Below are 15,261 nucleotides of genomic sequence, written 5' to 3'. Positions count from 1 at the left end.
AAGATATGAATGAAGATTGAGTGGATGTGACCTTGACCATGGATAATTTACTTAACCTCTCTGTCTCAGTGTCTTGAGCCACTTGAAATGTTAAGTGCAATGACCCTGGTAGTATACTGTGATCAAGGTCACATTGAGGTAATGAAGATGTAGTATTAATACAAGGCAGTCAATATTTTATAATAAGATACCAGTGGATTGATTTTTATCTTACATACTCTTCCTTCTGATTTGAGTACTCTTCATTTTTCAAGAGGCTCTTTTCTTAGAAAAATGTGAAGCAGAAATAAGGGTTATGATTTTCGCTGAAGTAACTATGCTTGGTCACTATGTCCTGAGAACACACACTGAAGCAGCAAATGGATATACTGCTGTTTTCACTACAAATGGATCATAGAAGAGATTGCGCAGAATAACCCTCAGCAGAGGAGGTCCCTGCAAGCCTACATAAATTCCCTCCAGCATTTCTGCTGTCAGTGTGAAGCTGCTTAAGTGCACAATTTCATGGTTGACTGGTCATTGTCCTTGCTTGAATTTATTTTCAGTGATGGTAAAAAGATCATTGGCTTTCCAGTTCTTGCTCAGCAGTCATAAATCTGTATGGAAAATACCAATTCCAGTAAAGTCCTAAGCTTTAGATTACATACGTATCACTAAGACAAGAGTATAACCATTCTGAACTCATCAATGCTCAACAATGGAACTTGGAAATGTACTTTTCAGTCAGTAACTTCAGTATTAGTTTCTATTAAATAATCATCTTTAAGTAAAATTAATGTTTGAATCTGTGTAGCAAAGAAATAAATTCCATGAATAAAATGTAACCAAAACAAAAATTTAAAAGAATTAGGTCAAGCTTATTTTATTTAATATTTAGGTAATGTATCTTTTACTCTTTTGGTTGATTATCAAGTAAAAAGGTTTGACATAGACATTTTCCTATTATTTTGTTATATTTCTTATTTCTGATGTGCATAATATTTATAAAATTTATAACACAAAACCTGCTAGTATTAAAATAAATCAACAAAAAGAAGACAACATATCCAGATAGAACTTGATTTTTATGACATTGATATCATATTTTATTTAAAAATTAAGAAAAGAGGCCATTGGGAATTCAAAGTCATCTTCAACTTCAAAACTAGATTAAGACCATCCAGGATTACATGAGGTCCTATCTCAAAAATAAGGACAAGTGTATGTACATGTGTTTAGCACTGATGACTGGGGATGAATAAAACAACAGGTGACTTAGCCTTGGAGAAAATTGTTTCTCCTTCACTTAGCTATCATTGATTTCCTGTAGCTATTTCCTCGTCTAGCATCAGGATTCTGAAATATCCCTGATCAACACTGGCATATCAACTGGTATTGTCATTATGCAAGTTTTGTTTTGGAAACTATATTGTTAAGTTCCCTGTGTGCAGAAATCCTGTCAAGTCTAGAAGACACTCTAGAATTCTTCAAAAAATATTGAATATATAAATAAACAAATAATATTAAAAGTTTAAAAAGTAGCGAGTTTTTGGCTCTCAACTGTGAACAGCATTTATTTCTAGTATTTATCCTCTGTTAACTCTAAAACAAGATGTCTATTTTGCATGTATTTATATAAATATTTTTTTCTTTAGCAGTATACAAATATCTGTCTGGGAAATTCTTACCATTATTTTTTAATTAGTAAGTAATATTAATAAACAATGACAGCCATGATTATTTTTCTATAAGTACAATGCAAATTTCTTGAAAATAAAGTATATAGATTTTTAAGTGTCATAAGTTAAATGTAACAAAATTCTGATGCTTAGGGTTTCTAAAGAACAGGAAAGACTTACTTGTTATGACACTGACACAGTTAATTGAACTTCTTATCTGTTGTTATGTATTGTCTATTTCAACACATACCAAAAAATACTTTGAAGACCAAATAGCTCTAAGGAATGATGATTTATTATTTCATGAGTGTGTCACATTGGGTCTAACTGGGTGATACTGACTCGAAGTCTTCAATGTGATCATGAAAGGAGCCATCACACATCACAACAGTGTTTACCAGCATAGAACCTTCATAGATCTGTTGGTAGGAGGCACAGTACCCTTTTGATTGTCCACAGGTAAACCTTACAAGTCTTTGCTTGTGTGGTCCTTTCAAAGAAGTAGTTGTTTATTTCTATGGTCCTCTTGTAATGAAATAAATCATTAGAAGTGAATATGGAAAAGAAAACCTTGTTCAAGGCCATCACTATCATTTTTAGTTAAGAGTTCACTATGACTGGAGAGAGAAAATAAGTACTTGGTGGTGGAAATATCACAATATTTGTGCAAATAACAAAGCCAAGAACATCTGCCATCTGGCCACATAATATTTTATTATTTCTTAATCTAAAAATGAAAAACAATAAAATGTCTTAAGCGACTCATGTTTCATCATGTTGTCATATCAGCCGGAATGTTGATACAATTGCATGAATGCCAGTTTTAAGTTCAGATAAAGCTCATTGTCGGTTCACTTTAAGATCTATAGGCCATGATTATGTGAGGATTAATGAAATAAAGCCTTAGAAACCCAGATCTCTGAGGATTAGAGTAAGTAACAGATAACTCTTGAAACCCAGATGTCAGAAGATAGATGGAAGTTACATTTGTCAACGTACATAACTACAGAAATACATATGCATTCTTATAGAAGCCTGTATGTATGATGAATACCCTATAGAACAAATTTAGGCCTAATAATTTTAGGAGAATAAGGGAGAACTCTCTGAAATCTTGAATGTGCAACCTTTCTAAAATGTTATACAATACAAACATCTTGAACTATAGGCTTTTGGTAAAAGTTTTTACTGTACTGTACTGTCTCTACATGAAAATATTTCAGAGCTTTTAACTAGCATAAATATTTTAAACTCTACTTTTGGTAAGTAACTAGTTTCTAGAATATATAGAAAGCTAATAACTAGCACTCCTAATCATTACCACATTTGAAAATGTTTACAGACATTTCACTAGAGAAATGATGAGGGCTTAGTAAACACAGGAAAACTCATTCATTCTCCTTATACACTATCATATGTATGATTCACACATAAAAATTTGTGATTATTATCAAACCCTTAAGCGAGTCACTATTTTAATATATTCATGATGATCATGATGCTGCTGCTGATGCAATAATCATTAATAAGAACAAACTTGTGATTCATTTGTAAATTAGTTGATAACCCGGGACTTACTTATACAAAGGAATAATAACAATTTAAATAAAATGCTACAGTGCAAACCTCATGGATTGAGTTCAGTACACTACATTAGTAGAAGAGATATCATTTAAGGGAATAACTTGTTATTGTTATATATAAAAATTAAAGATTAAGGCGGATGATAGAATACATGTTACCAGGCAGATATTATGTATACAGAGTTTATTAGATGAGCAAGAGGGGAGAAGGAAAGGGGAAGAGGTACCCCAGAGAGAGAGAGAAAGTAGAGATGAGAATGTGAGAAGAAAGAGAGAAGGGGGAAGAGGTAGAGAGAGAGGTAGAGAAGTAGAGAGAGCACACCATGTGTAGGGTGTCTTTTATATGGGCAAGAGCAGGGTTTTGTCTCCAAGGCAGGTAAGCAGTGAGATCACAGGTAGCCAGACTGAAGCAGAATTCTAGCATTCTTACCTTTTCCCATATTTAAAAATGAGGAATGTTGGATTGATTTTATATAAGGCAAGTTAAAGCAAATAAATGTAGGTAATGGAGAAAAGAGATAGAAAAAAACCAATATCAACAAAATGTCTAGATTATATCATGAAGAGGAAGGAAAAGTTTTGTCTTGAAAATTCAAGTAGAGGTCAGACTATGTCAGCCATGTCTTGTAGCAGATAGGCACTAAAGAGTGCTGGGGAACTTGGAGTACACCATTTCAGCCTTTTGTAAATGGATAAGGGTCGAAGTAATCATCTTAACTACTTCCTGATGACAGTAGGGCAGTGATAGGGAATTTAAAAGGCTGAAATATTGGCCAGGTTCCAGAAGAACAGGCTGTTGTATTTGCTGTGTAGGGTCTGAAAACATCTGCAGCTGGGAAGGGTCCAGCTAAAAGGAACAACATAGGTCCAGTTGGCATGATTTCTGAGGTTGAACGGGAGGGAGCACTTGTGGGTAGCTGTTTTGATGATGTCTGAAATGTAGGCAGTCTGGCAAGACACTGGAATATATATGTGGGCAGAAGACAAAGTTAGTAGGTTAGGGAGAAAATTTTCTTTAGGTGTACATTTGAAACTCTTGGGAGAGCAAAGAGAAAAGGCTTAAGAAAATGTTGACACTTTGTGAGAATTTTGGGAGAGCAAAGAAGTCTACATATGGGAGTTTCCTTCCTTTTACCCGATTGTTGGCAATAATTAAAACTATTTAGTTTTTGATATGTCCATGTTTGGTTGCAGAGGCATGTAAGCTTTAAGGCAGGTATTCTCTAAGGCATGTCAGGAAGAACAAGCAACTGGAGGTTTCCCATGGGGAAGTGAGGTTAGTAAGCTGTCAGGGCATTGCCAAAAATAGTTAGTGACCCAAGCAACTGGTGCAGAACACTTAGTAGCTCATCAGCACTAACCAGCAACCAACAGCCTAGCTCAACAGATGAGTTAGCCACAGGGATGTAGCTATGAGTGCACTGGAATTTTTCAGTGGCTATTTCAGAACGGCAGAGAAAGCTGTATCAGGAAACTCACTCAATGGGGACAAGCCTAGTTGATGGTCAGCCAAGAGGACCAGGGTGTCCCTGCTCCCAGTCAATCAGAGAGGGCTAACAAACTCTCTAAGTAGAGGGAAGCATTTTCATGACTAGAAAGGGAGAGTTTACCTGGTGTTGGGTGTAAAAAGGTGGCAAACAGGTAGATAGGAAAAGGGGAGTCCCAAAAGGAAAGGAGAAGCAATCCCATCTTAGAGATAGGTGAGAAATTTAGGTTTTGGATTATAGTACTTATCTGGACTTAATTCGACCTGAGAGATGGATTTTCTGTAGCTTAAGATAATCATTCTAAGTTCATAAAGAGAGATCAATTTAGCATCATCCCTGTTTGAAATCTGTAGTGAAATACATATTGTTAGACATGAACACATTGTATGAAAAGGGTAGTAGATATACATATATATATATATATATATATATATATATATATATATATATATATATATATATATATCATAGGATAAGCTTGGGAAAAAAATTTTGTGTTAAGAACACAAATACTCTGAGATGAGATTAGGGAAGGCAGAAGCCCTTTTCTCCTCTATGGAACAATAACAGAAGGAAATTTAAAATCTTGGAACTATGGTAGGATCATATAATGGAATGATTTACCATAGTTAGATTAATAAATCAGAGCTCCATTGATTAATCTCAATATTTTGAACAGTTAATACAATAGCATAACAACAGGAGGAAATAAAGCATCTTTTAGACATATTGACCTTCATAACTCACATTTACCAACTGAAAACACATTCTTAAAACACCATTTTGGATGTTTTAAGCAGTAGGTGAAATCAACGGTTTGGTCTCCTGCATATGAAGAGAGCTGGGAAGGTACCTGAAGTCTCCCATGATAGAAGCTGGCAATACGACTATGTAACCTGAGTATGAATTTAACACAGACCTGTACCATTATGCTGTTTGGCAAGGCTGCTAATTTAAGAACTATCTGTACTCTGCCAGGTCAAGGTACTTGAAGGCTGGACATGTCTATAGCTCTTGTGCTGGTTGAACCTCCAGTAACTAGGCACAGGGAACAAACCTGCATGTGAGAATTGACATCCTTAGGCCAAATTTGCCAATAGGCTAGGCTGTGGGACCAGCATCCTATTCTGGTTGCTGCATCTGTGAGACCTGTGTCTCTTTTTGGCTGCATCTGAAACAGGTCCCTGGCAGAGCTGGCTCAGCCTGGGCCCCAGCGGGAAGGAGCTTGCAGACCTCTATTTTCCTCAGGTAGTGGTTAAGGCCTGGAGTAGTTTGAGCCTGTTGCAAAGGGCTTTTGGGTTTTTAAAGATTTACCAGTCCTTATATGGGCTCAGGACACATCCTCAGCCTTTTAATTAAAATGGCAACGAGATCAGAGTCTTGACTAGCCTTGTCAATCTTAAGAATATTTAAATAGACAGACTAAAACTTTAGGTTTTATCTCTGTTAAGTTGGAATGTTAAAAACACAGTTCATAAAAGGGAACAGAACAGATTTTGTATGATCAATAATATCACATTTAGAATTTTAGGCTAAACATGGTTTAATACAATGATTGAAAATCTAATATTGTAAACAAATGAATGTTAATACACTATAACATTATAGAATAACTTAAAAATACTTATCAAACCCATTAGCCAGGAAGCTTGTAGTTGACGACAGGTTAGCTAATGACAGGTTAACTAGCATTTATTTACTTGTCTAGGAATTAGCAAAAGCATAAATTAAAACATAACCATTAAATAATTGTATAACCAATAAACAATCACGACTTTTATTTTACTTTATATTTATTTATTTATTTATTTGTCAAAAGGCAGGTTTAATAAATAGCAAAGCTGGGCTGATGGGCTGAGCATATCTACTGAATTACTGGCATACCTATCATGAGAAAGGGGTGGGACCAGAGTATGTGGTGGTGGCCCTTAACAAAGATGGAGGCTAATTACAGTTGTCCTTAGAGGGTAGGCATGTGGTTACCCATAACAAAGATGGTGACTAGCCACGTGGTGGCAGGGAGAACAAAGGGCGAATTTTAAAATGTTAGTAGGAGTTTGTAGTTTACGGCCTGTATTATCCTTGTCTGGTGCGATAGTTTGAGTAGGACCCCTGAGCCCAAATCTGCCCATAATAACGTTCTTCTTGTAGCTTTCTAGGACCCTCTGGATCCTTCTACTTTGCTCGTCTCCCATAGATCTAGCCAATGGACAGGACATTCTCCACTGTTGAGTGGAGAGGGGGGTATGACTTTCACCCATACTCTGGTGACTCATATTTGACCATGTCCCCTGGAGAGGGAGACCGGGTGGCACTCAGAGGAAGGATAGCAGGCTACCAAGAAGAGACTTGATACCCTATGAGCATATAAAGGGGGAGGAAGTCCCCCTCAAGCACAGTCACAGGGGAGGGGAATAAGAGGAAAATGGGAGGGAGAGAAGAATGGGAGGATACAAGGGATGGGATAACCATTGAGATGTAACAAGAATAAATTAATTTTAAAAAATGAAATAAAATGTTAGTAGGCTGAGAGCGGTGGGGCAGGGTTCCTTAGAAGGCTGTGCAGTGGTTCTGCCACCCTGGAAGCACTGCTGAGGCGGTAGCTGTGGGCTCCCTGGCTGACCTGTTCTGTTCCGTCCTGGCTGGGGTGGGGGACAGTGGCAGCAGCGGTGGCGGAACAATAGGCCCAGTTGGATCCTGGCTGGTGGAAAGATCGTGGCAGGCGGGGTACTGAGCCACGAGGGGACCAGCAGGGATCAGTCCTTTGGGCCTCTCTTGTAATCAAAATAGACCTTTTGATGCTATAGGCGCATATTCCGGCAGACTTGGTGTCCAACCAGAGGAGAGATATGTACAGTAACCCTAGGAAAGTCCATGACTGATAGAAAAGATGGGTAAGGGTGGGGATTGAAATCCATAAGTAGTTTACCATAAAGTCTGGCTTTGTTGGGGGTGGGGGGTGGGGGGTGGGAGTGCAGCCATGTGGACAACGGCGGCGGAGAGACCTGTTTTCCAGGTCCCAGGAGAGAGTAAAGCAGCAGCAATTTGTCTTAGCTTGGAATCGCTGTCTGAAAGCAGGGCAGTGATGGGTTAGGACCAGAAAAACTGGAGATATAAAGTGAAGTTTGGACCACAAGGAAATTATTGTGGGAAGTGTGTTAGATAGAACGAGTTCAGTAGAAAGCGTTCCAGACTTAAGATAGTTCTGGAAGAGCCTTCCCTGTACGAGCCAACAATTTTATGTTTAAAGATTCGAGTACACCAATGTTATATATGAAAAAATGAGATGATGGTAGAATAGAGTACAAGGTACCAGGTAGATATAATGTTATACAGAGTTTATTAGATAAGCATGGGGGAGAAGGAAAGGAAGAAGAGGTACCCTAGAGAGAGAGAGAGACAGACAGACAGACAGAGAGACAGAGAGACAGAGAGAGACAGACAGAGGGAGAGACAGAGAGAGAGAGAGAAGGTAGGGAGGAGAGATAGAGGGGAGAGGTAGAGAGAAAAGAGCAAAGAAAAAACATGAGGAGAAAAGCCAAAGAAGTAAGCAAATAAACAAATAGAAAACAGACAAGAAAATCATTAGTCAGAAACTCTGGTTCAATACTGTCTCCAGGTTCTCTTTTGAATGTTATAACTTTTTTAAATTTTTTTCTCTATCTTAAATATAAGAAATGATGTCATAATCAGCCAAAATATAACATATCAATAATTTATAAGTTGGATAGTCCTCAAAATATAAAAACAAATTAATAAAATTAGTGTTATTACTAAATTAAACTTACTCTCTTGGTTGCAATGAGTAAGTACGCATTTTTCCAATAAACTAATACAAGATAAAAAGAAAAAAATCTAGAAAATGCGAAAACACTAATTATCTAATGTCTGATACTATTTTTTTTTAAGCCATAGATAATAACCATAGTACTTCAGTTTTATTAAGGATAAGTCTTTATACTGTAATTCCTTAAAATGTTTGGAAAAATTTGAGTGCATGTGTTGTTGTTGTATAGATGGTTTTAATCCAGCAACATGGTTACTTTGGCAAGAGAACAAATCCAAAGACCTAGGGCTGTGTTATCTAGCTGGAATACAGACCTGACGTTCATATACACTTTTAATCCCTCTGGCTGAAATACAGACATGCCTTTAGTACACACCTTTAATCCCAAACAACGACATCGAATTGAGGGAAAGACAGTGTGATGAATTAGAGAAAAGTTTGATAGAATGAGTCAGAGATACAATATGCCCAACTCTCACAACAAAGACAGAAAAGAAAAGCTACTTAAGAGCAGCACAGAGAGACCGTATACTTGAGTGGAGGAGTGTACAGTAAAAGAATACAGTAGAGTTCTTACAGTCTGTACACTGCAGTTAGGTGAAGTTCAGTTCTTGGAGTTCAGAGGCAGTTTTTCCAAGCAGTGAGGAAAGGAGAGAAGCCAGTTTGAATTAATCAGTTTGTACAGGAATTCTGAGCCAGAACAGCTAAGTAGACCCAACCACCCAGAGTTCAGAAAGAACTGAAAAAGGGGAGTTTATTTAACTGTAAATCTTAGAGGCTGAAAACATTCTAGGCCTAGGTTAGCAGACAGAGGCTGGAAGCTAAAGCCTTCAGTGTCTAGGCTTGGAGATTACATCATATGGAGGCTAGACGATTCCAGACATAGGTATAGGGAAATTTAGGTAGAAATGCTCTGGGCTCAGCCCAAGCCATGTATTATTATAGGTTGGGTATGTTTTTCACGTCACCCTATCATCCCATCTGAGAAAATAAATCCCATCATCTCATTTGAGGAAATAAAAACAACATATACATGGTTGTTGTTCCTGTATCTCTGTGCCTGTGTTTTAGTAACACTGAATTTTGCTAGGCTATAGACCCATGAAGTAACAAATAACCAGAAAAGAGATTTTTATATGCACCAATCAGAGAAAACTAGACTTGGACTGGAGATTGCGGAATGTAGCCAAATCATCCCCTGCACTATTCTTCTGGCCTTGCTGAAGTCAGCAATTCTAACATTATATTAAATCCACCTATAATCCTAAATGATTGTAGGTTTCAAATGTGGCTACACCTTTTAACTCTTCCCTTGAAAAGATACTATTTTCTACATGTAAATATTTCCATGTAAGCTATTTAATAAATTATTTTACTACACTTTTTTATAGTTTTCAAGTACATTGGATCTATGGTCTCTTCTCCCAACAGCATACATTTATTTCATAAAAATTATTTTACTAATGAATGACTATTAACTATATATGTATAAGGGAGTGGTATGAATTGCTGTGATTGCTCTTCAATTATACATACATAGTTGAGAATTCCGTAACTCCAAATATGAGGCACCAGACTACATGTGAAAGTCATACCCCACTCTCCACTCAACTGTTGAGAATGTCCTGTCCATTGGCTAGATCTGGGTAAGGGTTTCAAGTTTATGGCCTGTATTGTCCTTGGCTGGTGCCTTAGTTTGAGCGGGACCTCTGGGCCCAAATCTGCCTATCATAATGTTCTTCTTGTAGGTTTCTAGGACCCTCTGGATCCTTCTACTTTACCATTCTCCCATGCTTCTCTCATCTAGAGTCCCAATAGGATGTCCTCCCCTCTGTCCCAGTTTCCTGGTAAATGAAGACTGGTGGCACTCAGAGGAAGGATAGCAGGCTACCAAGAAGAGACTTGATACCCTATGAGCATATAAAGGGGGAGGAAGTCCCCCTCAAGCACAGTCATAAGGGAGGGGAGTAAGGGGAAAACAAGAGGGAGGGAAGAAGGGGAGGATACAAGGGAGGGGATAACCATTGAGATGTAACAAGAATAAATCAATAAAAATAATAAAAAAGAGAATACCGTAACTCCAATATAGAAGCTAGGTGCAAGTACTGAGTGGCTTAGAACAGAATTAGAAAACAAATAACATCAGATAGTGACATCAACTTGGAAGATTCCATAGAAGATAAGACACCGAAACATCCTACTTCTTAGCCAGAACAGTACTTTGGGGAGTGAATTGGCATTCTGATTATTCCAAGCTTTGCCTTTAAGTAGGGGTGTACTTCAGCCTTTTATGAGCTTTAGATGGAAGAGCATATGAGGCAACCAGCATGCTGGTATGATCCTGAATGTGATGTGTCACTCCTAGACACGTGATTGCAGGTGAAGCCCTGGAACTTTCAATGATACATTGCCAAGTATCATCCATTCATACAACACATGATACTACACAATTAGTGGTTTGCATAGGCAAACTGACTCCTAGGAAATATTATCCTTTGCAATTTCCTACAATTTAATGATAATTTCTCCACTTTGATTTTTTTTAGATATCAAATATGCCTTACCAGCTCTAATTTTTATACTTCCATTTTATAACCATATTAGAGGTTTTTTTTTAATAAAAAATACAAAACTATTTTGCTCAGCAAACATAAATAGAGTAATGTATAACTTTGTTGGGACGATATAATGCCAACTACATTAGATATAAGCCCCTATACTTGTAATTTTCTGAAGCTTTAACCCTGAATCTCTCTGTCTAGCTTTTTTTTTTTAATTAGCCTTATGCTACCATTCACATCTTTATTTTTTTTTATTAATTTATTCTTGTTACATCTCAATGTTTATCCCATCCCTTGTATCCTCCCATTCCTCCCCCCCCCCCATTTTCCCATTATTCCCCTTCCCTATGACTGTTCCTGAGGGGGATTACGTCCCCCTGTATATTCTCATAGGGTATCAAGTCTCTTCTTGGCTACTTGCTGTCCTTCCTCTGAGTGCCACCAGGTCTCCCCCTCCAGGGGACATGGTCAAATGTGAGGCACCATAGTACGTGAGAAAGTCGTATCACACTCTCCACTTCAGATCGTATAAATCTGTCTAGCTTTTTATATGTAGAATTCATATTATTTTCATTCAATAAAACAGTAACTAAAGATAAGACTTTCTCTTAAATGATGAATTATTTAAGCAAATTAGAGAATTTTAAGAAGGTTTTCTAAAATATCACAATTTACAGTCAACCATAACTACAGAATAAGTGATATTTGTTTCTGCCCCTGGAAGAACAGGAATAGAGTAAAATAGTCAATCCCATAGGATTTTGAATTATTTTGTGTAGGCTTAGTTCTTATAAAACACATGGTATCTAGGGATTCATTAATTAATTCTTGAAGAAAGCAAAAAGCTAGCTACATGATCCAGGGTATTTTTTTCACACATCCCCTTAAATTTTAAGAGATCTTAATTTCAATCTGTATTTTGTTGTTTTATCCTTTGAACTTTATCTTTTGAATATCCTAGGGGACACTTTGCATGTGAACAACTGTTTTAAACAAAAACAGTGTTGATTTATTCTAGTGTAAGGAAGTTATTAATATTTCACATTTTGTATTCCCTATCTATGAGCATTTAAGTTTTTAAAATTTTATTTATTTTTATAATTTATTTATTTATTTTTATTGAAAAATAAAATTATTCATATTATATCTCATTTGCTATCCCAACCCATGCATCCTCCTATTTTTCCCTCCCTTCCGCTTTCACCCCATTCCCCTTCCCTAAGACTGTGACTGAAGGGGCCCTCCTCCCCTTGAATATGATGCTAGGGTATCAATCTCTTCTTGGTAGTTTGTTAGCCTTCCTCCGAGTGCCATCGGGCCTCCCCATCAAGGGGACATGGCCAAATATTGGGCACCAGAGTTCATATAAAAGTCAAACCCCAGTCTCTACTTAACTGTGGAGAATGTTCTGTCTCTTGGCTAGATATGGGTAGGAATTTGATGATGACTGCACGTATTGTCGGTTGGTGCCTTAGATCGAGCAGAACCCCTGGGCTCAGATCTGCCCATCATAGTGTTCTCCTTGTAGGTTTCTAGAAGCCTCTGGATCTATCTATTTCCCTATCTCCTATATTTTTCACACCTAGAGTCCCAATAGGATGTCCTCACCTCGATCCCACTTTCCTGGTAAGTGAAGACTTTCATGAGAACTGCACCTTGGGCTAGTGTACAGTTATAAGTGAGTATACACCATTTGAGTCTCTCTGCTTCTGAGTTAGCTCACTCATTATGATCATTTCTAGCTCAATCCATTTATGCATAAATTTTGGAAATTCCTTGTTTTTAATAGCTGAGTAGTATTACATAGTATAAATGTACCACAATTTCTTTATCCATTCTTCTACTGAGGGATATTTAGGCTGTTTCTATGTTCTGGCTATTATGAATAAGGCTGCTATGAACATGGTTGAGCAAAATTTCTTGTTGTGTGCTGGAGCATCTTCCGGGTATATCCCAAGGAGTAGAATAGCTGGGTCTTGAGGAAGCCCTATTCCCATTTTTCTGAGATAGCACCAGATAGATTTCCAAAATGGCTGTACTAGTTTGCATTCCCACCAGCAATGAAGGAGTGTTCCTCTCTCCCCACATCTTCGCCAGCATGTGGTGTCACTTGAATTTTTGATCTTAGCCATTCTGATGGGTATAAGGTGGAATTGTTCTGATTTGCATTTCCCTGATGACTAAGGAGGTTTGAGCATTTTTTTTTTAAGTGTTTCTCAGTCATTTGATATTCTTCTGTTGAGAATTCTCTGTTTAATTCTGGGACACATTTCTCAATTGGATTATTTGGTTTGGTATTGTTTAATTTCTTGAGTTCTTTATATATTTTGGATATTAGACCTTTGTCAGATGAAGGGTTGATGAAGATCGTTTCCCAGTCTGTAGGCGGTGGCTTTGTTCTTTTGACAGTGTCTCCTCCCTTACAGAAGCTTTTCAGCTTAATGAGGTCTCATTTATTAATTGTTGACCTCAAGGCCTGGGCTGTTGGTGTTCTGTTCAGGAAGTTGTCTCCTGTGCCAATGTGTTCCAGGCTCTTCCCCACTTTTTCTTCTAACTGATTTAGTGTCTCTGGTTTTGTGTTGAGGTCTTTAATCCACTTGGACTTGAGTTTTGTGCATGGTGATAAGTATAGGTCTAATTGCATTTTTCAACATATAGAAATCCAGTTAGACCAGCACCATTTGTTGACGATGCTATCTTTTTTCCATTGAAATAGATTTCTCTTCTTTGTCGAAAATCAGGTGACTGTATGTGTGTGGATTCATATCTGGGTCTTCAATTTGATTCCGTTGATCTATCAGCCTATTGCTGTGCCAGTACCATGCTGTTTTAATTACTATTGCTCCATAATATAGCTTGAGATCAGATATGGAGATTGCTCCTGAGGATCTTTTATTGTATAAGAATGTTTTAGCCATTCTGGGTTTTTTGCCTTTCCATATAAAGTTGAGAATTGACCTTTCAATGTCTTAAAAAATTGTGTAGGTATTTTGATAGGGATTGCATTGAATATGTAAATTGCTTTTGGTAAGATGGTCATTTTTATTATGTTAATTCTCCCGATCCATGAACAAGGGAGATCCCTCCATCTTCTCAAGTCGTCTTCAATCTCTTTATTCAGGGACTCAAAGTTTTTTTTTCAAACAAGTCCTTCACTTACTTGGTTAGAGTTACTCCTAGATATTTTATTTTATTTTGTATTATTTTTGAACTTTAATCAAATTTTATTGCTTGTGGCTAACGTGAAGGGTGTAGATTTCCTAATTTCTTCCTCTGTATGATTTTCATTTGTATATAGGAAGGCTACTGATTTTTTTTTTTTTTTGAGGTAATTTTGTATCCAGCCAGTTTGCTGAACATGCTTATCAGCTGAAGGAGTTCTCTGGTGGAATTTTGGGGCTCACTTATGTACACTATCATATCATCTGAAATAGGGATAATTTGCCTTCTTCCTTTCCAATTTGGATCCCCTTGATCTCCTTTTGTTGTCTTAATTACTCTGGCTAGGACTTCAAGAACAATATTGAAGAGATATAGAGATAGTGTGCAGCCTCGTCTGGTGCCCAAATTTAAAGGAATTTCCTTGAGTATCTCTCCATTTAATTTGATGTTGCCTACTGGTTTGCTGTATATAGCCTTTATTATGTTTAGCTATGTGCCTTGTATCCCTGATCTTTCTAACACTTTAAACATAAATGGGTGTCAGGTTATGTCAAATGCTTTTTCTACATCTAAGGAGATGATCATGTGGTTTTTTCCCTTTAGTTTGTTTTATATGGTGGATTACATTGATGGAATTCTGTATATTAAACTATCCCTGCATGCCTGGAATGAAGCCTACCTGGTCATGCTGAATGTTATCTTTGATATGTTCTTGTATTTGTTTCGCGAGTATTTCATTGAGTAGCATTGTGTCTATGTTCATAATAGAAATTGGTCTAAAGTTCACCTTTTTGGTTGGGTCTTTGTGAGGTTTAGGTATCAACATGACTGTGGCCTCATAGAAAGAATTTGGTAATGTTACGTCCATTTCTATCTTTTGGAGTAGCTTGAAGAATATCAGCATTAGCTCCTCTTTGAAGGTCTAATAGAATTCTGAGCTAAAATCATCTGTCCTTGGGCTTATTTTGGTGGGAGACTATCAATGATTGCTTCTATTTTTCTAGGAGAAATAGGACTACTTAA

The sequence above is a fragment of the Acomys russatus genome, chromosome 9 (genome assembly GCF_903995435.1).
Source record: "Acomys russatus chromosome 9, mAcoRus1.1, whole genome shotgun sequence".
In the NCBI taxonomy this organism is placed as follows: domain Eukaryota; kingdom Metazoa; phylum Chordata; class Mammalia; order Rodentia; family Muridae; genus Acomys; species Acomys russatus.
Note: the sequence above shows the minus strand (reverse complement) of the source record.